We start from the raw sequence: 26154 nt of genomic DNA, 5'->3' as shown, positions 1-26154 counted from the left end.
CTAGCAACATTTTGTATGCGATGCATTAGGCACTTAACATGGACTCGGATCATGCATGTTTGCTAACGAGTTCTTTGTTTTGGCACGGAGTACGATGTAAGTATTTCTGCTTTAGCATATCGCATGAGTGTGAATGTTGCCATGTCAGCATGCTTAACATGTGGCTAGATGCTTATGTGTTAAAATGTTTTGAATGCCTGTGGGTGAAGGTTGGATTGTTTGAGTTGGAAAAACTCGTTGAAATCCGTATTTTAGCCTACTTGCGAGTAGCAAATTCCGAAGCATTTTCAAACCGAACGGATATGCAATGTTTATTTCCAAATTAGGCAATCTAGTCTATACTTGTTTGCTGCGCGCATAACATAGTAATTCTAGGCTAATAAATGGATTAAGAACACATAGCTTTTTCAAAATCGGATATCACGGTTAGTAGAGGCCGGTCTTCGGACCGGGCGAAAGGGGGTGCTCATAGCTGACCTTCCCCGATCGTACCCAAGCTCCTGAGCCGAGACAACTCCGGTGATGACGGACATGTGGCCTTCGGCACCGAGTCAGGGTTTCCTAAATTTCCCCATTTAAAAAAAAAATATTTAGGTGGCGACTTTGTATCTGGCAAAGCAGTCCATGTTTGGCACTACTTTTTCAAAAATCTGTTTCTCAAAACGATTTGCCAGATTTGGACTCTTTGGTTCAGATTAAGAACCGTGACACAAATCGAGTCCGAACTGTAGTAGCGAGGTCCCACACGGGCGCGTCTACAGTTTCTGGCGACTCTGCTGGGGAGTTAGAGAGCTTGACTCGAACTCGTGATATCCTGTTTTGATTTCACTTATGTATTTCTTTGCATTGCATGTACATTGGTGTGCCTAGGAACACAGTGTTTGCCATATGCCATTCCTGAACGGTTTGTCGGAGGCTTGTCTTGTCAAGGTATGTCCATAAGGCTGACCGGCTATGGGCTCTGACAGTATGGGAACACAAACCCCGGTTTTACCAGGGGCACCCCTTTTGACCATTCGGCCTAGTACATGTTCGGATCCATAGTGACCATTCCAAGAATAGGACAGGTTGCTTACCCGATGTTAGGTTGTTTGAAACCGCTGTGTGCGTAGTGAAACCCTAGCTCCTGACAAAATAGGACAGGGAAACCCCACCCCAACATAGGGGTGTTTTGTTCTCTTTACTTGCTATGTGCTTCTAGAATGTATTTATACAGGGAAAGTACATGTCAATTTGCAAGTTTGAGTATCGGGCCCGAGGGCACCAGAATCAGTATTGTTGAGAATCAGTTATCAGGAATCAGTTATCCGCGGGTATCAGATTCAGTATTTTGGGAATAGAAATCTGGGAACAGTGATCAGCAGTAGGGTACAGTTGTTTGGCTACACCCGTGTTTGATCAGTTTGGGCTGAAATGCTGTCTGTTTTTCTTTCAGTTCAGAGAGTTGCAGAGTTGATACAGAATAGTCAGTGTCTCCCCTTGCTGAGGCAGGATTTATGGCGGCACAAAATTCAGAAGAAGTTGTGGTTATGACGGCTGCATTGGAGCAGGGGACCGCTCCACAGAGTGAGGCCAGCATCAGTATGTCACACCCGCCTAGGTTGCCCGTTGTGCACCCGGTCTGGGCTCCCCAGTTATACCAGGCTCGTGAGCCTACCACCTTTGAATTGATGGGAATGATAGGGGACCTCCAAAGGTCTGTGGCAGACCTCGCCTATGGAATGTCGGCTTCACCGCCAGCGGCGCCGTATGCCGGGAATTTCGTACCACAGGAGCCCCCGTTGCTGGGGCGGATTGTAATAGAACTCAGCCAGCCTGAGGTGGCTTCCAGCTACAGCCGCGACATGCCAGCATCAACCCCGACCCTTGATCAGGCTGAGGCCAAAGGAAAAGATAAGGCAAAGGTAGACGCCGACCCTATTGAACAACTGCTGTGGGCAGTCGAGGCTTTGAAAGTCAGAGGGATGAACAAGCAACAAACATCCGCGATCGTGATCAAAGTTGTGGATGATGCTTTCCCCGCTCCGATCAAAGGCAGTTCAAGCCAGGTAGAAAACCGGGATGGGCCCCGTCATGCCCAGACAATTCCTGTAGTTCCTAACCCTGCACCGGGAAAGGTTCAAAAAGCCAAGGCAGCGCCAGCCGATCCTTTCGCCAGCGCATCTGGCAAGAATCCTCAAACTGCAAAGTACCTGCCCCGAGGGCGCAGGGTCTTTCACGACCTCCACATGCCTTTGTCTAGGGCATTGCTAATATTGGCGAAGAATGGGCATCTTAAGCCTTTGGAGCCTCGGCCACTCCCGAAGAATCTCCCCGCCACCCATGATGCCACCTTGTACTGCGCGTACCATCAACAGTCCGGTCACAGTATCGATGGATGTTCCCGCCTTCGGCATGAAGTGCAGGATTTGATTGATAACAAGGTTATCCTACCACCCACCTCAGGCAAGCCCGTCACCACTCAGTTGTTGGATTTCGAGGGCTCAGATACTGCGAGTATGTGAAGTGGACCGCCTGCGGGCAACATTTGGTGTATTTTTGAAGCGTCTAGCACGCATTTTTGAGCATCGGTGAAACCGAGTTTTGTAAATCCTGGCTTGGATGTCGAGTCAGTCTTTTGTTTTTGAGTCTGTCTCTTTGTCTTGAGTCAGTCCTTTTTGCTTAAGGGTCTGTCTGGTCGTATCGAGTCAGTCCCCGTTGTATATAATACCAGGTGATTCTGGGGTTGTTGTCCCGAACACCGTTTTGTTTTGTAATTATCTGTTTTTGTTTTGAGTCTGTTTCTGCCGAGGGGCCAGTTACACCAACAAAGCCGATTGAAACAGTCGTTGCTATCTCAAACTTCATGCTTGCTTTCAGCATAAGTGCCAGAGAATTTGATTGGGCTGACAGTACATCTCGCCTGCTCTCCTGCGCGCCAAACTCATTGCATTAACCTAAGTTTTTCACAAAAAAACTTTTGAACACTGCGGTGATAAAAATGAAGAGGAAGGAATTCCTCGGGTTTTGCAAAATTTTGATCGTTTTGAGAGAAAGAGAGGCGTGCTAAGCCTTTTATGAATGAAACCTTGCTTGTCGGCGTGAGTACTGAGAAGGACCCTGGCCTGATCTAGATTGGTTCCACACTATCTTCGGCGCGAGCGATTTGTCGCTTTCTTAAAAACTTTCAAAAGCAAATGTTTTACGCGGCCCTGTGAAGACTTGTGTGGGATCCCTCTTGAGGTTGCGCAGCCTAGGATCGCTCTCAGCCTCAAGATTCAGCCCATTTGTTTTCTGACTTTGAACCCGTTCAGAACGTTCAGAAAGTTCAACGGACAAACGCCATGAAAGGCCCGTGTGGCCAGTTTTGAAGTAGCCTTCGATCAAGAGGCACCAAAAAACCAAATCAGAAGGAGTAGATCTCGCCGGAAGAAGCTCGTGGAGCAGTCATGATGGATTCTCCGCAAATCAATGCAACAGCCGTTCTCCTAGACACAGAGGGGCTTCAATTTCAGGAACCATTTGGCATGGATTTGCTACACTTTTACCCTTGAGAGGCTCGCTGGGCCAAAAACCCGGAAGGGCGACCCAGGCAAAAGTTAGAGCAAGAGAAAAATACAAAAAAGCAAAAATACAAAAAAGAAGAAAAGAAAAGAAAAAGAAAAATGCAAAAAAAAAAATAGAAAATGGAAAGAAGCTCGCAAGGTCGAAAACCCGCATTGGGTGCCTTGGCAAAAATGAGAGCCAAACAAAGTGAAGGTTAAAATACCCGAGTGTACCTTAACCGGAACTACGTAAGGCTTGATTCCCATGTTTGGGATACGTAGGCAACTTCATCATGAAGTCCAACCCCCAATGCTTTCATAGCGTCTCAGTCCATGCAATGGTTTCGATTTCATCCCCGAAGTCCAGTGGCCAACACCCTTCAAGGTGATTGTGTCCATATATGTGTTGTGACCGTCTTCGTCATCTCTGTGTCTGAGAGTTCGACCATCGCCAATGAAGACTGTTTACAGATTGCTGCGGCACCATCCCAAACAAGGGGCAACTTTCCGTTGCCATGAGCCGCCGTGAGCCGCCTTTCAAACTAGGGGCAACTTTCCGTTGCCTCCCACCCCCCTTCAAACCAGGGGCAATTTTCCATTGCCTCCGATCCGAGGTTGCGCATCTCAAAGAGTAAGTTTCATGCTCGTTGAGCATCAGCTGTTTGAAAAATAGTTTTTGAAAATTTTTACTGAGGTTGACTATTTTCTCGAAAACTATTCCATTTTCCAAAATCGGACCATTGTCTTGGACCCAAAAAGGAAAACTTTCAGTGCTTGCTGCCTGACTTGCATGCTTTTCAAATAAAAAATCGAACGAGTACGTTAATCCGACTCTCATTTTGATCAAACTTGTTTTAGAAGAAAACCAAAACGAAAAGAATGGTTAAAATGATGAACTAGGGGCACAGTTGAGCCAGGCGTTCTGTTTTTCCCCCATCATCGACGTACTTGCCAGAAGAGCGCTCTGCTCGCCAGAAGAAATAGCTGTGAGCTAGCGGCATCGGGCGTAAACCCGCAACTTCCTGTTCATTCATCAATCACCCCGGGGAGGGATGAAAAATGAGAGAATGAAGAATAGAGAGGTGTAAGTTGAGAGAAAAGTGAGGAAAAGGGTTTTTGAGAAAAAAATCCGAGCTCGAGAGCCGAGTGATGTGAGAATCACAAATCAGAGAGGGTGGGAAACAATACCTAGAGAAACTGGCTCCTCGTGGTCCGAGGTCCCCCCATCTTCGCTAACACGCCTGTGTGTCGTGTCTTTTGGTTTTGTTTACCTCAACCTTTGTTTTAGGTCTTTTCCGAGCGTGTCTCGTTGTGTTTAGGTCGTGTACCTATATTTGAGTCCTCCCCGTTGTGTTCAGTTGTAGGCTCGACATCCCGGTCTGAAAAACCCTCATTCGATTTCAAAAATCATTTATGCTCAAGAATGCTGTGCCATTCTCTACATTTGAGCGTGTTTCGACTCCAACCGGTTCCATCTTTGAGGTCCGTCCTGTTAGATTGGGCGTTTGTTCAGAATTTGCCGTGTGCAGAATGAATCGAATGCTGTGTTATGGGCTGTATGCAGATTAATCCCCCAACAGAGCAAGGGCTGTGTGTCCAGAATCAGGCGGTGGGTTGCTTGGGTTATTTTGCTGTTGGCTGTTTAAATTATCTGATTATTACAAGTGCAAGTGTTCAATTTTCAGATAACCAATCAATTTCATTTACATTGAGGTGTAACATGATGAGATGCGATGCAATGCATGAAATGTGTAAATGTAAACACTTTTTCAGATAAAGAGTCCGTTTCATTTCATTATCTTTTCAAATGTACAAGTTTTGGAAACAAAAATCTGCCTGCGGCAGTACAAGGTAATCTATCTACCAACAAAAAGAAAAGTACAAGAAAGAAGAAGATAGCAAAAATCTGCATCCATGTCAAGCACTCCGGGGGGCCGTCAGTCCGTCCTAGTCCTCTTCCTGGACGAGGGTCCAGGAGCATCATCAGCATCGTCGTCAGAGCCCGAGCTAGAACCGTCTCCGGTCTCCTCCTCCGATGACTCGGACTCCGCCTCTGCCTCCGCCTCTGACTCCTCGTCATCATCATCATTCGGGACTGGGGCTCGCGAGCTACTCCCGACATGAGTACGCCCTCCCCTGGTATGGGGAAATATCCTGCCCCCCTCATCTCTCCCCCGGGCAGGGACAGAAGGTCCGGCTGGAGCACCTCCTGCCATGGGAATCTGGAAAGGAGGCTGAAAAAGTACACAAAAGTGAAATGCATCAGTATACTGTAGACAGTTTATCGATGCAGAATGCAGTGTGTGAATACAATGTATGAATGCCGTGAGCAGTTTATCAGTGCAGAATACAGTGTATGAGTACAGTGTGAGAATGCCGTGAGCAGTTTATCAGTGCGCAGTTTCTTAGTGCAGAATGCAATGCAGAGTACAGTGTGTGTATGCCGTGAGCAGTTTAACAGTGCAGAATGCAGTATATGAGTACAGTATGAGAATGTCATGAGCAGTTTATCAGTACAGAATACGGTGCAGAATGCAGTGTATGCAGTGTATCAGATACTGTGAGATCAGTATATCGGGTGTTGTGCCGTGCATCAGATTATGCGAATCAGTATATGAATGGTTTGAGGCCAGTGTCAGAAGGACATACCGGTATACTGTAGAGGGCCAGGAGATCAAAGGTCCGCTGGAGCATCCCCATCATCGAGGCATTCATCGCCAACGACTGACGGGTGTACCCAGAAGAAGCCTGCAAAAGTATCAGATGCATCAATATTCTGTGAAATATCAAGAAAACTGAAATGAATAACTGTACAAAAATGCAGTAATACGTACCGGAGGTAAGTCGGGGACATCAATGAACTCGTGACCAGCCAGTGGAGGGGCGAAGGGGATCTGATAGGTCGACCCACCCTGCCCCTGGAAAGTCAGTACAGCAGGCAGGGCAGGCCAGCCAGCTCCCCGTCCTCCCTGCACTCCACCCCTACCACGGACCCGGGCCCTCCTCGAAGATCCAGCCCCTGCTCCCGCTCCGGCCCCAGCCGCCGATGCCACAGGCCTAGCCCCCTCTGCTCGACGGCCGCTTAGGGGGCGCATTAGATACGTCCGCACGTACTCCTGATAGTCTCCAGTGCCTCGGAAGCCGGCCTCCTCCCAGCCGATGGAGTAATCATCCAGCTGCTCAGTGGTGAGCCCCTCGGTCTCCCTCATGTCTGCAGGAGGGGGAACCGGGACTATCTGCTCAGGTAACCCTAGGGTCTGGCGTAGAAAACGCTCCCCCAGGTACCAAGCCCGACAGACCGGGCCCTCAAGCAGAATCCGGAAACGCGAGGTCTCCTCCGCACCAGGGAACCGACCCCGCATCGCCGCCGGCATAGGAGCCCACGGCCGCCATGTGATCTGAAAATGACAAACAGTTTGTTATCTACTGTTATTGAAATATACAGTTGGAAAGCAAAGCTTAAATGAACTGAAATTAAAGCATACCTCCGCGGGGGTGATGGTGTCGAAATATCTGCAGAAGAAGCCGAACGTCTCCCGTGGTCGCCGGGTGCATCTCCTGTCGAAGCGACTCGAGAAGGGAACGGCCAGGGAAGTCTCCACAACTGGCACGGGGGCAAGCCTAGGAAAGTAGGCGTAAACCCACAACTGCAAAACAGATGTCAGTATGACGGGCAGAATAAAGCAGAAAAGGCAGAGCCGTGTGTTGTGCAGTGTATTGTGTGTAGTGTACAGTGTGAGCAGTGTACAGTCAGTGTAAGGCAGAATGTATGTGTGTGCCGTGTGTACAGTATACAGCAAGTATAAAGCAGACTACAGTGTGTGCAGTGTATAGACAGAAAGTACGAGACAGAAATGAAAAGGCGGAGAAGAAATGTACCTCCCAAGCCCGCCAGTAGCCTCCAAGCAGCTGGCCGCTGCCGCGAGAAGCCGAGCTCATGTACCCGTAAAGGGTGGCCAGAGCAGCGCCGCCCCAATCATAGTGCAGAATATCCCGGACGTCCACCAGTGCGCTGAGAAGACAGAGAGGCACGGTGTTCGCCCGGTCGGCGAAGATAGTAGTCCCAAACAGGAACATGAGGAAGCCGCGAGCATACCTCTCCACGTCCTCCGGGGTCATCTGCGCCTCCTCCTCCAATACGGGCTGAACCCGAAACTGTACCTCGAACCAGGAGTACCGCACGAAACCTGGGCGAGCTAGGGGTGGCATCTCCCCCAGTAGATGGACCTGAGCGGCGGTCCACTCATCCATGTCTGTGTCAAAAGGGATCGGATCCCCCCCTACCTCGATGCCTGTGAGCATCGAGAAGTCATGAGGGGCCATCGTCAAATCCCCTGCTGCAGAGAAATGAAAAGAATCGGTGGTGTCCCACCACCTCTCCGCCAGAGCGGGGAGGAGAGGTCTGTATGTGGACAATCTGGAGAGCCCTCGGCAGAAGGTGCCGAAGCCCGCCCTGTCCACGATGCGTCAGGGAGCTCATCATACCACTCCCGTGCACCAGTATTCCCATACCCGCGAATGGTATGGGAACCCTCCTGCAAACAGAAAATAACAATTGCAAGACAACATTCAAAACGCAGTTTTGAAAAAGCAGTTAAAGCATGTGTGCAAGTTTGACGAGTTTCAGGAAAATACCGGGTGCCGGTGTGCTTACAGTGAAATGCGTGTGCTGTGTCAACGTGTTTGGGTGTTTCAGAACAGGTATAGCATTGTGTGCAAATCTAACAGATTCAGAGAAATACCGGGTACCGGTGTGTTTGCAGTAAAATGCAGTGTGCGCAGTGTGTTTGAATGATTCGGGGCTAGTGCAGTGTGTGTGCATGTGTCAGTCTCAAGCAGATATCAGTTGTATGTATGTTTACAGTCAACTACAGTCTACAGCATATCAGTTTTCAGCAGTTAAAGAATACAACTAACTATGACAGTTTTGTATCCTATATTGCGAAAAGTAAAGCAGAAGACAGAGAGTTACCTCGGAAGTGCCGAATGAAAGGTGGGAGGTAGGCTCACACAGCAGTAGCTCAGGCGCCACGTGCCTCTCGAAGCTCCGGAACTGACGCAGGCCGTCGGGGGGCAGAACATGGATCGCCGGCCGGTAGGTCGCCGGGTCGAACGGGCGCTCGCTCAGCGGTAAGAGCTCGACCCCGGGATCCATCTCGTGGTCCGGGGGAGTCCCGCCACGTGGAATGTCATCCGCCATGTAGAGAACGATGTGAAAATGGCCCGGAAAAGGAAAACCGGGTCGGAATACGAAGAGTCGACCGAAAAGTCAACTCCCGAGAGGGTCGGAAATGGCCGGGAAGGCCAGAATGTGAAAAGGCACGGAAATGAAGAGGAAAGTGAGGGGAACAAATCCCGAAAAGGCGAGAACGCCAAACGAGGCACCGAAACGAAAATGTGATCGGTGGAAAATGTCCGAAACGCGAAGAGAATCGCGAATCCGACGACGAAATGGGCGTAGAACGCGAAGAAACGGGCGAAAAATGAGAGAGAAACACTCTAGAGAGAGAGAGCAAGGGATTTCGGCGGTGGAGAAGTGAGGAAATAGGGCTTGAAGCCCTATTTTAAAACACCCAAGGTGAAAAGTCAAAACTGCCCCGCATCAGCAACTGTTTGCCGGTCGGCAATGTTTTGTGCCGGCCGGCACTTTTTTGTGCCGATAAACTTATTTTTATGCCGGTGGCCAGCCGGTGGCCTCCCCTTTCGGCCGGTGGGGTTCCCACAGCCTTGTTTAGGCCATTTGAGTTGTTTTTGGTCTTCATAGCTCAAGAAAGTGCAAGAAAGTGCATCTCCGACGCTCAACCGGCCTCCGTTCTGACCACAGGCCGTGTCTCCAGTGCGTGGCACTCGAATTCGTGCAAGGTGTATCCTTTTTGTATCCTTTTAAATTCAAAAGTTGCCCCATGTGTGTTGCACGAGTTCATCACACTACTTCGGTGCATTACATCGCGCTGTCATGCGCCACACATTTGCATTGTTATGCACGTGTTACATGCATTGCAACACGCACCCCTTTGCATTGTCGTGCACATTTCTCATGCATCATCATTGCATTTCCATTCCATGCATTGTCATGCATTCCGGAATACGTGCGTTGTTGAGCATTTAAGCCCATTTACATTCCGTGTGGCATGCGTGTCACACTTATTGTCGCACTGTTTTGTGCATTGTATTTCAATCGCGCTGTTTTGCGCATGACACTGTTTTGTGCACTTCAAAATTGCTCGCGCTGTTCTGCGCATCGCACTGTTTTGTGCACCTCACTTGCATCTTGCATGTATCCATTTCGCGCTATTTTGCGCATCTCATTGCATTTTGCATGCATTCCATCGCACTGTCCTGTGCACTCGCGTTGCCTAATGCATTGCGCTATTTTGCGCATCATACCGTCGTGCAATACGCACGGTCTGGCGAGACCTTAAACACGCATGGTCTGGCGAGACCTTAAACACGTACGGTCTAGGAGACCTTAAATCCTTGGAAGGTGCAAGGCCTTTAATGCATTGGTGTGCACACTATTGCTTTGTACATGTCTTAAGCCGCGTGTTGTCGCGCATTCCATGCCACATGCATCACTTGCATCATGTGCATCTCAAAAAAAAAAACAAACAAAAACATGCATTGTCATGCATACATTTTGCATCTCGGTCTAGGAGACCTTAAATCCTCTAAAGGTGCAATTCCTTTGGTGTTTGTCGTGCCCGAACGACTTTTGGTGGTCTGGTAAAGCCACCTGCCTATGTTTGCGATGAGTTCCTAGAAGACCAACTGGGACGGTGGAGACTAGAGTTCAAACGGCTTATGCCTAGAACGCAAAGGTTCGGGAGTTCCGAGACTAAAGTCTGGTTTAAATACCCAGGGGTTTACCCTCGGCTTGAAATCTGTATGGAAGCCCCATAGGTTGAGGCGGCATGTTTACGCCTCAATTCTGGATACTAAACCAACCTAGTATATCACTCTGTTGGTAAGATAGGGAAAGTTGCAATCATAGTCATTGCATCATAGTGCATTGTCATGCATTTCCATTGTAGCTTGCATCCATTGCATTTTCCCCAGTAGGTCGCATCATATTGCATTGTCATGCATATTTGTAAATATCCATTCCATTGCATATTTGTAAATATCGCATTGTAGCTTGCATGCATTCATTGCATCACCTTCCGCCCATGGCTTGCGCCTTTCCAAGTTGAGTTTGGTCTAGTATGTGCCCTTACTTTTCATGTTAAAACACAGTTCTGCATGTGTATCGCGCCGATTCCACGCTGGTATGTTGGTTGAGGGTTGCGGCACCTTTTCTGTGTTACACATGGCTTGTATGCGTACATGCCTTTCCTAGGCAAGATTTGGTTTGGCCTGCGTGCCATGTTTACATATTACATTGTAGTGTAATTTTTGCATCCGGCATTAGGATCGTAGTCCTTTCTCCAGCGGGTCGTTTCCCCACTTATGTCAATTCCACCCAATACTTGTTCTTGCATCTGTCTACAATACTCATAGTTCAGTTGACCGTTCTATGGTAGACAGACTTGTTACCTCCATCAATCTATTTGACATAGGTGTGGTTTCGAACCGCTCGTGATTGGATCACGATTCAAATGCTTTGCATGTAGCTTGCATTGTTTCAATTACAATGCATCTTCATTTGCATTGTTTATACATTGTTTTGTATATATTGCATTTCGTTTTGCATCCACATTTGCATTGTCATGCATGTTGCTAACCATATTGTACCTGTTAAGTTTGTTTTCTTTGCAGGCACGATATTGTATGTACGGTTCATTTAAGGCTGGTGCAACCAGACGAGCCGCACAGGTATTGTATCTCCCGAGTGAGACGTATTGAGAATTCCATAATTCTCTTACACCATTTCTGCATTGTAGTGTAGTTTGGTATGCTAGCTTAAAACTGTCGCATGTTTTGCTTCGTTACAGCTTCCTTTGCATGATCATAAGTTATGTCCGGCTTTGTGCATTGTCTTGCATTTTGCCCCTGCCTTCGGGCGCATATCTTGTTTGTCTTGCATGTTTGTCTAAGTCTTCGGCCTTGTCAAAAATGGGTCGTCTCTGGGCTTTGACATTCACTCCCGTCATTGTTATGACTCTCGAGTTCTGTCAAAGAGGGGCAACTGTAGACACCCCATTTTTGACCGTCCTCAAGACTTGGACGTCACCGTTTGAACACTCGGTGATTATCCATGTTTGTGTTCGTTTGGAGTTCCCGGAGGCCTCGGCTCGCGCGCCTTGCCTCAGAATCTCCGAACTTGACCGTTTAGTGTCTGGTTTTGCACCAAACACTTGCATCTTGCCTTTGAGAGGCAGGGTAGGGCTTGTAGACCATCCCTACCCACCACCGGCAGTGGCTAGAGGCCACTGGCTGGTGTTTGCTGCCACCGGCAATGTAGTTTGCCGGCCGACACTATTTGTTGCCGGTCAGCACTTTGTTGTGCCGGTCGGCATTCTTTTTGGCCTAGATGGCATTTTTGGCCGGCCGATTGCTGTTCATCTGCTTTTGCAGATATTTTTAGACAGCTGTCTTGCTTTTGCTCCCCTCCATACACGTGTATGGAGGGATCTCCCTCTTGTAAAGCTTGTCTTGTAAGCTTTACAAGAGATATAGAGAGAGGCTCTCTCTTGTGGCTAAGGGAGAGACTTAGGTTGGAGACTTAGGATATTTTGAGAGCAAAACAGCCATTGTTGAGCTCTAGTTCTAGGGTTTTGAGTTAGATACATTTTCTATCTCTCTCTCCCTCTCTTTTGTTCACTAGGTGTTTTGTGTCTTACTATTGCACACAAACACCTAGTGTTTCACCTTCCTCTTGGAGTTGAGGTTCTAAAGGGTTTGTTTTGAAGTTTTGGTGCTAGATTCAAGCTAAAGGAGGCCATTGGAACACCATTTGTGAAGAGGTCTACAAGGGTGAGAACCTAGTCTCTTTTTTCCCCATTTTTGCATTGATTTTCTACTTGTCTTAGAGCTGTTTTTGTGCTTATTGTATAACATAAAAAAGTTCTATTTTTAGGCCCTCTTTATTGTTTATTAAGAGTGTTTTGTTGCTTGAGGGTTGTTGACCACCCTTAGGCCTTAAAAGGCCTCATTTTGAGCCATTTTGTGCTAGCTCCGGGATTTTGGTGTTGGGGTCTCTTCACCACTGAAATATTGAGGGATTTCAGTGGTGAAGATGATGCCTTGAAGTCCCAAGAAGGAGAGGGCCACCCCCTCTCCTTGTTGTCCTTGAAAAGGGCATATTTTGGCCTCTTGAGAGAGCATTATGCTTGAGTGTGTGTTGAGCATGTTTGGTCTGTTTTTCATGCTTATATATCCATAATATAACATGATTTTAAGTTGGTTTTGGTACTCCATGCATGCTTAGCATAGTTGCCATGTAATGCCTTGTTTATGCCTTAATGTACCTTAGGTTGTTAGCCTTTGTGGGAGCATGTTTTAGGCTTAGTCTTGTGAAGATTATGTGCTTATCTTGCCATGTTTTAGGTCTGTCCATAAGTGCTTGGGTCGATTTTGGCATGCTTGATATAGCTCCTTTGTATTTGGGCTTGTTAGCCTTGAGTATGTGCATGTGTAGCATGACATCTTTGCATCGAATTGGTGATTTGGGGTCCCTCCACATGTTATTTCAGTCCCATTTCCATGCTTGTTTGATTGCCTTGCATGCCCCTTTAATGCTTTGGAAGCTTGTGTAGCAACGCTCCATGTTTTGGTGTTTATGCATGCCTTTGATTTTGAGTCACTTAGATGCCATCTAAGTGGTCCTTAGGCCTTGTATTGATGCCCCAAAACTCTGTTTTTGGTTGATAAGCTCATACCATGTTTAGTCTTGTAAGTGTATTTCAATGCTCCTTGGATTTGCTTTGAACACTTAGACTATTTGTTGCATGTTTAGCTTGATTTGTTGCTTGGTTTGACACCATGTATTAGCATGATTTTCAGAGCTTATGTTGCATGCTTTTAGTCCATGAATGTCTCTTCCAAGTGTGCTTGAATGTTGCTTGCTTTGTGCCTAAGTGTTGGGTCTTAACGTGTGTGTGTGTGCATGTGTGCTTAGCATCCATTTTGGGCATTAATGGCCACTGTTTTAGGCCTTATTAGAGCTGCCTAATTCATGTATAAGACCATCTTAGCATTAGTTTGCATCGTCATACGTATGCTTGCATGCTTGCATAAGTTCATTGCTATGCCATGTTGCATCCTTAGCTTGTATGCCTAGGTTGCATTGCATCTTGCATGCATTCCTTGTCCCTTGACTTGGGTGATAGGGATTGGGAGTTTTGTTTGATTGGTTTGCATACATTTGAAATCAAAGTTGCATACTTGGTTCTTTGGGCCATCATGCATGGAAATGCGTGATTGATGGTCCGAGAATCGAGGCACATGCCCCTTTGAGTCATTATCATGATAAGGGACATGGTTGGTGCATACATGCCTTGAATTGTGCTGCCATGCCTTGTTTTGCCCTCTGTTGCTGTGAGTTGCAGGTCCTGCGGGCTTTCTTTGCCGACCGGCAGTGTAAGGTGCCGGCCGGCAATCTTTTCTCTGCCGACAGCTTCGTTTTGTGCTGATGGCCACACACCAGTGCCGGTGGTGATTCCACTCAGCCGTTGGTACTCCCCAGTGTCCAGGGATGTAATCCTGAGGTTTTGACAGCCTCCAGAGGAGCAGAGGGAAGAAAACAGAGGCAGCTTGCGCATGGCGGCGCGCTTCCCGAGGCGTTTTACTGTTTTTCTTAGTCTATTTAATTTGTTAATTAAATTAGGCAATTTGTAATATTAATTAGCTTGCGTAGTTAATTAATTTGTAATATTTATTCGGTCCCTCCGAGCGAGGGCAAATCTGTAATAAGTGTGCGTGGGTGGTGTGTATGTCTTCCAACCTCATTTCTTTCTTCCCTTTTATTTACCTGCTTACGATGGTAGATTAGGGCACGTTTAGTTTAGCATACCTTATGCTATGCATGCGTGCATCCATGCATTTGTATTACATACATTAGGCTCGGTACATCATGCTAACTGCATTTGTACATCAAATTCTAAACTGAATATGTGATAGTTGTGCATTTCTCACATGCCATGTTTAGGATAGCCGAGCCTATTCTAGCAACATTTTGTATGCGATGCATTAGGCACTTAACATGGACTTGGATCATGCATGTTTGCTAACGAGTTCTTTGTTTTGGCACGGAGTACGATGTAAGTATTTCCGCTTTAGCATATCGCATGAGTGTGAATGTTGCCATGTCAGCATGCTTAACATGTGGCTAGATGCTTATGTGTTAAAATGTTTTGAATGCCTGTGGGTGAAGGTTGGATTGTTTGAGTTGGAAAAACTCGTTGAAATCCGTATTTTAGCCTACTTGCGAGTAGCAAATTCCGAAGCATTTTCAAACCGAACGGATATGCAATGTTTATTTCCAAATTAGGCAATCTAGTCTATACTTGTTTGCTGCGCGCATAACATAGTAATTCTAGGCTAATAAATGGATTAAGAACACATAGCATTTTCAAAATCGGATATCACGGTTAGTAGAGGCCGGTCTTCGGACCGGGCGAAAGGGGGTGCTCATAGCTAACCTTCCCCGATCGTACCCAAGCTCCCTAGCCGAGACAACTCCGGTGATGACGGACATGTGGCCTTCGTCACCGAGTCAGGGTTTCCTAAATTTCCCCATTTTAAAAAAAAATATTTAGGTGGCGACTCTGTATCTGGCAAAGCAGTCCATGTTTGGCACTACTTTTTCAAAAATCTGTTTCTCAAAACGATTTGCCAGATTTGGACTCTTTGGTTCAGATTAAGAATCGTGACACAAATCGAGTCCGAACTGTAGTAGCGAGGTCCCACACGGGCGCGTCTACAGATGCGCACAGCAAAACAAGTATAGACTAGATCGCCTAATTTGGAACCAAGCATTGCATATCCGTTTGTTTGGAAAATAGTTTGAAGTTTGCTACTCGTAAGTAGGCTAAAATACGGATTTCAATGAATTGTCCCAATTCAAGTAATCCTTCACCCACAGGCATTCAGGCAGTTATAGCAAGTAAGCAAATAGTCTCATGGAAAGCATGCTTTCATAGCAACATTAACACACATACAGTATGCTAAAGCGTAAACACTCACAGTGTACTCTGAGCCAAAACAAAGAACTAGTTAGAAATCAATGCATGATCCTAATTCATGTTTAAAATGGCTAATGCAACACATGCAAAAATGCAATTAAGATAGGCTCAGCTATCCTAAGAGTGTCATGTCAAATGCAACGTGGTACATGTATTCAAATTGGAATTGAAATATAATGCAGTTAGCATGATGCGTCGAGCCCGGTGCATGCAATTCAGATGAATGGATGCATGCATGTAAATCATAAGGTATGCTAAATGAAATATGTCCTAAAACTAGCCATCGTAAGCGGTTAAGTAAAAAGGAGAAAGAAATAGGGATTGGAAGACATGCATCACACACGCGCACGCTTATTACAATGATACGCCCTCTCGAGGGAGGGACCAAATAAGAAGCTAACTAGCTAATCTAAGCTAATTAAACTAATTATTACACAACAAATTAATTAACGAATCCTAGTTAACTAATTATTACAAAACGAATTGAAAATAGCTAACGCATTAACTAATTAAAGTACAAACCAAAGCATAACCTAGCTGTCTAAGCATGGCAGCTAAGGAAAGCAATAAATCAGGAGCCTCAGAGGTAGAGGAATGCATGCATGCTCGGTCGCCTCGTTCGGAAATCCAATGCGATGCCCCGATTTGCCTCTGTTTTCATTTGTTTTCAGAAACTTGCACCAAGCTCCAGAAAGATGAAAATCCACCTTGGGAATCCAGTGGGAGGGTGGCCGACCACTTTTGGTCTCTCCAGACCCCTGCCGACCACTTTTTGTTGTTGAAAACCAAGAAAAGTGGTCGGCCAGCTATTTTTTCTGCCTGGCCGACCAGTTGTTGCTGCCAGACTCCAATTTTCTGCAACAGAGAGCAAGAAAGGGCATGACAATGTATTTGCAAGATATGTGTGCACAACCACCCTCCCTATCATGTTATGAACTCAAGGGGGTGTGGTTCTCAACCCTCGGGCCACCAATCGTGCATTTTCATGCATGATGGCCGAGAGGCGAAGTTGCATAATTCAATATGAAAATGAATGCACAAGTAAACACATAAAGCCTAAAACTCTATCATGTATGATCAAGAGCGTCGGCGACCGGGAATTAAAGCACATTTCATCACTTTAAGTATGAAACGTCCCTCGTTTCCCATGTTTGGACTAACACCTATTCCAAACACAATGCAAGCAAGCATGGCATATACAATGCGAATAAACTACATGGCATACTCAATGCAATATGACATGATTTACTTAACAAAGCTAATGGCATGCGAACAATGCTAATGCGTGCATGCACAATGCAATGCTACAAGGACAAATTAGCAATGTTAGGGACATGCATGCTCAATGCAAATATCAGTTAGCATGCACAACGCAATGGTGAACTAAGCATGCACAATGTAAAGTACAGGGCATACATAATGAGATGAACAATGTGGCATACTCAATGCAATATACATGGCATGTTCAATGGACTTAGACTAAAAGGGGTAGACCTCAGTCATGCCCAAATCAGTGGCCACTGGTGATGAAATGAAGGCACATAAAGCAAGGCATGCATGCACAATGCATTGGCAATCAAAGAGGCCAAAGAGCACAACTCTCAAGAGTGCTTGACGAGCGACAAAAGTGAAAGTGTAACAACACTAAGTACACTGAAATGAAGCAAGAAACGATACCAAATCATTCAAACAACATAAGTAAAGCATGCTAGGGTCCTAAGGCATGAAAGCTAGCAAAGAACAACTCAAAGGAGGCATGCGACACATGGCACAAATGCATGAACTAAGCATGGACAGAGCTCAAGTAGGTTAAAACAAGGACCTAAACATGCTGAGATGAGGGCCCAAAGGCCTAGGCACGCAAGCATGCAAGCTAAGGCCATAACAAGGGAACAATGCACAACACTTAAAGACATTCAAAGCATGAATGAAGTGGGAGCCAAAGCATGCTATAAGCTTTGAAATGTCATGTTAGATGATGCCAAATCATGCACACGACACAAATGAAGCATGCAATGATGCTCAAAGCTTGAAGCAAGCAAGGGCACTTGTACTACAAGTATACAAAACATGAAGCATGTGACTAAGGCAACCCAAAACAGTCCTAGAACATGTTAAAATGATTCTAAAACATGTATGGAAGTAGGCCAAAATATGTTAGCATGAAGGGCATGAAGCATGGTGAATGTAAGGCAAATAAGGTGGATTACACTACACCTATTAAGACCAAGCATGGAATGGCTTAAGCAATAAAAATCAGAGTTATATCATGGCAAAATAACCCCAAATAAACACTAAAATGGTGGCTCGCAAGCGAAGGCATGAAGGCATACGCAATGGTTCATGTTAAGGCATAAAGGGGGAAACCCTCCATCGCATTGAATGAGTGATAAATGCAAGTGCATGGCCATGAAACATGGACTGAAATCACATAACAAGTGATGCCAAATCATTCAAATAAGCCAAGTAGAGCATGCTAGTGGACTTGGTGTACATAGCTAACAAGCTAGATTGAACTATAGCTATACAAAGCAAGTCATGCATGGCCAAAACAACCAAAATCAGAGCTAAAGTATGTTAAAACATGGGCAAAAAATTCATAAAGTCAAGCCAAAAGTGTCACGATCCGAACCCGCCCCCATGGGTTAAGGCCATAACCGGCCAGTAATCATGAGATTACCTACGGCCTCAAACCAAATTAGACATAACTCATTAGAGTAAAGGGGGCCAAATGGAAGCAATTGCAAAAAACTTTGTCCATAAAGCTGTGCTTACATGGCACGTCATAACAAACCATACCTATGTACATTAACAACTCACAATAGAAACACAGTAGCATCAAGTTTTGGACAGACAGGATCATCCAAATCTAAGTCAACCCATGAAAACTATACACAGACATATTCAAAGACTTCGCCAACATGACAACATAAAACAAAATGACAAAAAGGCGAAGACGAGTCTCGTGCGTGAGACGCAAGGGCTGACTCTTCAAAACCTTTGTTGTTCCACACAGACATCACTGGGGCTGGGTCTGGACTTCTCTTGGCTTACCTACAAACACATGAATGAGCGTGAGCGATAGCCCAGTGAATAATATCAAATAAAGAAGTTATACAAACGATATGTAGAACAACATACTTCAAATGGCCTTGGGCCCGATTTATATTTCTATTTAAGATATATATACACAATTTAAGTCAAGTGACTGTGGTTTCAAACATACTGGCCTTTGGTCCATTCATCTTTCATTTGTCAAACCGGCCTTTGGCCCATTTAGACTTTCATTTGTCAAACCGGCCTTTGGCCTATTCAGACTTTCATGTCAAATTGGCCATTGGCCCATTCATTCATGTCAAACTGGCCTCTGGCCCATTCATTCATGTCAGACTGGCCTCTGGCGCATTCAAACTTTCATGTCAGACTGGCCTCTGGCCCATTCTTTCATGTCAGACTAGCATCTGGCCCATTCATTCATGTCCAACTGGCCTATTCGTTTATTCATATAAAACATTTGTCCATAATTCAACTAGCAAACTTATAAGGCTTATAAGGAAATAAGCAATTGGACAAATGACAAGTTTCAAATATCAATATTACTCACAGTGATCGGTTGGTTGGTTTGCCCTGGAGCTTGACCCTACACATCACATAGCACATACGGGTCACAAATGATTCAATCCGTTCATTAATTCACATATTCCTCTTTAGGCTTCATTCTTATCTCTTTAACTCATTTACAATGCCCAATGCATGCCTAAGAGTGCTTGCAAGTGAAAGAGGATGGAAAACGAAACACAGAACGCATAAACAAAATTTCAGAAAACAGGGTCCCCGCTCGAGCGGACCCAAGAGGCCTGCAAAAGTACTGGCTATGTCAAATTTACGCTCGAGTGTGCATTTTGGCTCTCGAGCGGAAGGCCTCTCTACATGGCTCCCCACTCGAGCGTGAACTTCCCCGCTCGAGCGGGAGTTATGTCTGCAAAAAAATGCTGGGAGCCCGTATTTCACGCTCGAGTGGCGGTTTCCCCTCTCGAGCGGACTCCAAATTTTCTGGGTTTTCCAGCTATGTTCTTGAGCTTCAACTTGACATTCCATCCAACATTTCTTGCATGCAATAGCTCAAACTTCAAATACACTTGTACTAACATGGTATAAACCCCAAATTACAACCCAATGAAGCTCAATTTCATGAATCAAACACATGCATGTCCCAAATTGACTCAAACTTATCACCAACACACTAAATTCAAACATTCAAGGTTCATACTTCCATGATTTGCACTTGCATGTGGAATATACACAATATCCTCAACTTAATTGGTGAAGAGGTGATCAAATATATGGACTTAAACCAATAATTCAACATGGATCATACACGTTGTGCTCAAATATGGAAATTCATAGTAATTTCCTACATGCATGCATCTATTGACTTTAAATTCAACAAATACAACTCAATTTCCTTATAATCAAACTAATTCATGTTCTTGACCATTAATCAAACTTGAATTCACAATTTACAACATTAAACTCATGAATTCACTTACATAGAGGCTCAATTCTTCCAATCTATGGTCAAATCTAGAGTTGGCCTTCAAATATTTAAGCTTCAATGATCAACTTCAACCCTCTCCCTCTCTAGCCGGCCCTCTCTTCTCTCTTAAGGTTAGAATCAGCCAAAATGAAGCTAAAGAGGGAATTTGAGGGTGTAGTGCCGTATTACAACAAATCCCACTAATTCCATTTTAATAATAATAAATAATTGGGCACTAATTCATCAATTAAATCAATTAATTCTGATTTGAATCAATTTCCAATTAAATTTCACCGTAGGCTCTAAAAATTATGCCAATCGCAATGGCCTAGTCAATTTCGATTTCTGTGGCCGATAAGGCCTTCAATTTAATTTCCAAAGCAGACAATCAAACAGATATTCCTACGGTGAACAGATAGAAATTCAAAACCACATATTTTCACATAATGGCACACAAAATCATATCAAACACATAATCACATTCATGTTAAAGACCAATTAACATATTACGAAACAGGGATATCACAGTCTTGCCCCCTTTAAGAAGTTTGGTCCTCCAAACTTGCTTTACTTTCGTTAGGAAACAAATGTGGATAGCGTAGTCGCATATCCTCCTCTTTTTCCCACGTGGCATCCGTCCCATAGTGTTCTTTCCATTCAACTTTCACCATTGGGATGGACTTGTTTCTCAGTTGTTTCACTTGCCGGTCAACAATTCATTCCGGCCATTCAGCGTACTCCATATTTTCATCCAAAGCTACCCGGTGATAATCAATCACATGGAACGGGTCTCAGAGATAACCCCTCAACATCGACACATGAAACACATTATGGATTTGCTCGAATCATGGTGGTAAAGCAACTCTGTAGGCCACTGGGCCAAGCCTTTCCAGAATCTGAAACGGCCCAATGTAACGGGGCGACAACTTGCCCTTCTTTCCAAACCTGACTTGGCCTTTCATCAGAGAAACACGGATGAACACATGGTCACCAACCTCATACTCAAGAGGTCTTCTCCGAACATCTGCATAATTCTTTTGTCGGTCCTGAGTTGTTTTGAGCCTTTGCCAAATAGTTTTGATCTTCTTAGAAGTATCTTGCACAATTTCAGGCCCAAGTAAAGCTCTATCCCCGACTTCTGTCCAACAAATTGGTGATCTACACTTTCTACTATACAAAGCCTCGTACGGTGCCATACCGATGCTGGAGTGGAAGCTGTTATTGTATGCAAATTCTACAAGTGGCAAATAGTCTTCCCAACTCCCCTGAAAATCCAAAGCACACATCCGAAGCATATCCTCCAAAGTCTGTATTGTTCGTTCTGATTGCCCATCTGTCTGTGGGTGGAATGCAGTACTGAACCTTAGTTCTGTTCCCATGGCTTCCTGTAAACTTTTCACAATCTAGATACAAATTTTAGATCTCTATCAAACACAATAGATACCGGAACTCCATGTAAATGAACAATCTCATCAACATAAATGGTAGCCAGTCTATAATCATTAAACGTAGTTCTAACTGGCAGAAAATGTGCAGATTTAGTCAGTCTATCAACTATAACCCAAATAGAATCCATACCTCGAGAAGTCCGAGGCAGGCCAACAACGAAATCCATAGTCACATGCTCCCACTTCCATTCAGGAATAGGGAGAGGTTGAAGTAGACCACCTGGTTTCTGATGTTCAACCTTAACTTGCTGACATTGAAGACACTTGGACACATATTCTGCAATCTTTTTCTTCATTTTAGGCCACCAATAGGTTTGTTTCAAATCCCGATACATTTTATTGTTACCCGGATGCATAGCAAACACAGATCTGTGGGCTTCATCTAAACCCTCTTCTTTAGTTCTGGAATATCTGGGATACACATTCGGTTTCAGAATTTCAGCACTTCATTTTCAATGCTAAACTCTGCTTTCAGACTTGTCTCAAATTCACCAATCACTTTCTGGAGGAATTCATCCTCTTTCTGTTTCTGCTTGATTTCATCAATGATTGCCGGCTCGGCTGTAATAGCGGCTATCAATCCGCCCTGTTCACACATTACCACTTTAATTTCAGATTTCTCAAAATCTTGCATGATCTCTCTTTGTTTAGTAAACAAACAAGCCATACTCCTCGTTGATTTTCTGCTCAAGGCATCAGCAACTGTATTAGCTTTCCCGGGATGATACTGAATCTCTAGATCATAATCTTTTATCAGTTCCAGCCATCGCCTCTGCCGCATATTCAACTCCTTCTGTATGAAGAAGTAGTTCAGACTTTTGTGATCCGTGTAGACTTCACACTTCGCTCCATATAGATAATGCCGCCAGATTTTCAAAGCAAAAATGACTACGGCCAATTCTAAGTCATGTGTTGGGTAGTTTTTCTCGTGCAGACTCAACTGTCAGGAGGCATAAGCAATAACCTTTATGTTCTGCATTAGCACACAACCCAAACCTTTATAAGACGCATCACTAAAAATTACAAAATTTTCCATACCTGACGGTAGTGTCAACACTGGTGCAGTGGTCAATCTCGTTTTCAATTCATGAAAGGCAGCTTCTCTTTTATCATTTCATTCAAATGATTGCCCCTTGCGAGTCAACTGGGTAAGAGGTACAACTATCTTGGAAAAGTTTTTTCACAAACCTCCTGTAGTACCCGGCTAAGCCCATGAAACTACGGACTTCTGTTATATTGGTCGGTGTAGGCCAATTTACAATTGCCTCTATTTTTTGTGGATCCATTGAAATTCCTTCCTTATTGATCACATGCCCTAAGAAAACAACTTCATCTAACCAAAACTCACATTTCTTTAGTTTAGCAAATAATTTTCTTTCCCGTAGTATTTGTAGGACAATTCTCAAATTCTGTTCATGTTCAAGTCTATCTTTAGAATATATCAAAATGTCATCGATAAAAACCACAACAAATTCGTCAAGGTAGGTTTTAAAAATCCGGTTCATTAAATCCATAAATGCTGCCGGAGCATTAGTCACTCCAAATGGCATAACAAGAAACTTAAAATGTCCATACCTCGTTCTGAATGCGGTTTTCTCAACATCTTCTGCCTTTACTTTCAATTGATGATACCCAGATCTCAAATCAATCTTGGAAAACACTTGTGATCCCTACAACTGGTCAAATAAGTCATCAATACGAGGTAGAGGATATTTGTTCTTTATTGTTACCTTGTTCAATTCTCGATAATCGATACACAAGCGTAGGGTTCCATCTTTTTTTTTCACAAACAGTACTGGTGCACCCCATGGTGAAGTGCTAGGTCGGATAAACCCCTTGTCAAGCAGGTCTTGTAACTGTTCTTTCAGTTCTTTCATTTCAGCAGTAGTCATTCTGTAAGGAGTTTTAGAAATGAGCTGGGTGCCTGGCACAGTTTCAATAGTAAACTCTATCTCCCTGTCTACCAATTCCCCTGGTAATTCATTTGGAAACACATCTAGAAATTCTCTAACAATAGGGATATCATTCAATTGAACATTCACAGATTGTTCAGACAACACATAGCACAAATAACCTTGACACCCTTTCCTGATAGTTTGCATGCTTTTATTACAGATATCAAATACGGTGGAGGCACTACCCCATTACCCACAAACACAATCTCTTTATGTTCTGGTGGTTTAAACATAACCCGTTTTGTCACACAATCAATGGTGGCACAATATTTGGTCAACCAATCCATACCCAAAATTACATCGAAATGCCTAAAGTTTAAGGGCAGCAAATCTACATATAGGATAGCATCCTCAACACGCATATCACAAAACTGGTATATAGATTCACACAATACAAATTCCCCAGATGGAGCAGACACACATAGCAGATATGGCAGTAATTCTAGAGGTCTATTCAGTCTAGATGCAAATGCACATGTCACAAAAGAATGTGTGGATCCGGAGTCAATTAACACAAAAACATCCTGATTACATATAGAAATAGTACCTGAGACAACTACGTTGGCATTCCGTGTATCGCCCGGAACAAGCGCAAAAACTCTCCCTTGTCTCATAGTATCCCCAGTGGTAGCGGATCTCAAAGTATTTCCCGGCTTCGGGATAGATGCAGTTGAGCTAGTAGCTAGCTTCCCACTGTTCTGATTACAATCTCGGGCCATGTGCCCTTGTTTACCACACTTGAAACAGGCCCCTGACACAAGGTAACAAACCCCACGGTGCCTTTTGCTACAAATATTGCACATGGGAGATGCGTCTCGGGAAGAATTCAAAGTATTTGAGGAGCCCGTGTTTTGCTTTTTTAGAAATTTCTTCTTTGAAAAGAAGCCTTGCCTTTTGTTGCCTTTCCACTTTGTTGGTGGCTTAGCCTGTCTAGCTATGTTAGCCTCTGATATGATGGCCCTCTCTAGCACCCCAATGTAGGTCTCCAGCTTCAAGACATTCACTCTTTCTAAAATGTCACTTCGAAGCCCACCTTCAAAATGTCTCGCCTTCTTATAGTCAGTGTCAATCACGTGTGGTGCAAACCTGGCCAATTCAGTGAATTTGGCCTCATACTCGGCTACAGTCATGCTGTCTTGCCTAAGTTCCATGAACTCTGTTACTTTCCTGTCCCGAACACACTGCGGGAAGTACTTGTCATAGAAAATTTCCAGAAATTTCACCCAATCAACATCCTTATGATTCTCACGCATTAACATCCACCATCTTCTTGCCTCGTCTTCTAGCATAAAAGTGGCTAGAAGCACCTTCTGTGTCTCCGAGCAAGGGAACACTTGAAATAGTTTCTCAATGCCGAGAACCCATGCTTCGGCTTTTAACGGGTCTAATCCACCATGGAACTGTGGTGGTTTCATTTTCTTGAATTCTTTGGTGAGAGCTATTACCCGATCATCATTCTGATTATCTCGCACAGGTGGTGCCGGAGGTAGAGGTGGCGGATGTGGTTGTTGCCACTGTTGCTGCCATTCCTGTTGCTGTCTCAAAGTTTTTGCCATTTCCTGTATCAATCTTTCCATTCTGTCTATTCTGGCAGTAGAGGATTCCTCTATCTCATCACCTCTTGTTCTCACCATCTGATTAAACTTGTATTATACTTTATACAAAAGATACACAAGTATGCATATACTAAGGAGCATACATATTCAAACAATTTGTAATGCAAGCAAATCACAAACTTATGGCACATAACTGTTCATATCAAAACATTTAAGCACATTATCGATGCTTCCGAGTTTATATTTATCATATGAATGCATCCTAAATCTTTTCTAGATGCTTATTGCTCTTTTGGACAAGTGTGTGAGTTATTAACTCATGCTCTCATACCACTCTGTCACGACCTGAACCCACCCCCACGGGTTAAGGCCATAACCGGCCAGTAATCATGAGATTACCTACGGCCTCAAACCAAATCAGACATAACTCATCAGAGTAAAGGGGGCCAAATGGAAGCAATTACAAAAAACTTTGTCCATAGAGCTGTGCTTACATGGCACGTCATAACAAACCATACCTATGTACATTAATAACTCACAATAGAAACACAATAGCATAAAGTTCTGTACAGACAGGATCATCCAAATCTAAGTCAACCCATGAAAACTATACACAGACATATTCAAAGACTTCGCCAACATGACAACATAAAACAAAATGACAAAAAGGCGAAGACGAGTCTCGTGCGTGAGACGCAAGGGCTGACTCTTCAAAACCTTTGTTGTTCCACACAGACATCACTGGGGCTGGGTCTGGACTTCTCTTGGCTCACATACAAATACATGAATGAGCGTGAGCGATAGCCCAGTGAATAATATCAAATAAAGAAGTTATACAAACGATATGTAGAACAACATACTTCAAATGGCCTTGGGCCCGATTCATATTTCTATGTAACATATTTATACACAATTTAAGTCAAGTGACTATGGTTTCAAACATATTGGCCTTTGGCCCATTCATCTTTCATATGTCAACTGGCCTTTGGCCCATTCAGACTTTCATTTGTCA

Source organism: Camellia sinensis, chromosome 15, assembly GCF_055761805.1.
Source record: "Camellia sinensis isolate YWXY chromosome 15, ASM5576180v1, whole genome shotgun sequence".
NCBI classification, from domain to species: Eukaryota; Viridiplantae; Streptophyta; class Magnoliopsida; order Ericales; family Theaceae; genus Camellia; species Camellia sinensis.
This window is presented reverse-complemented; position numbering follows the sequence as displayed.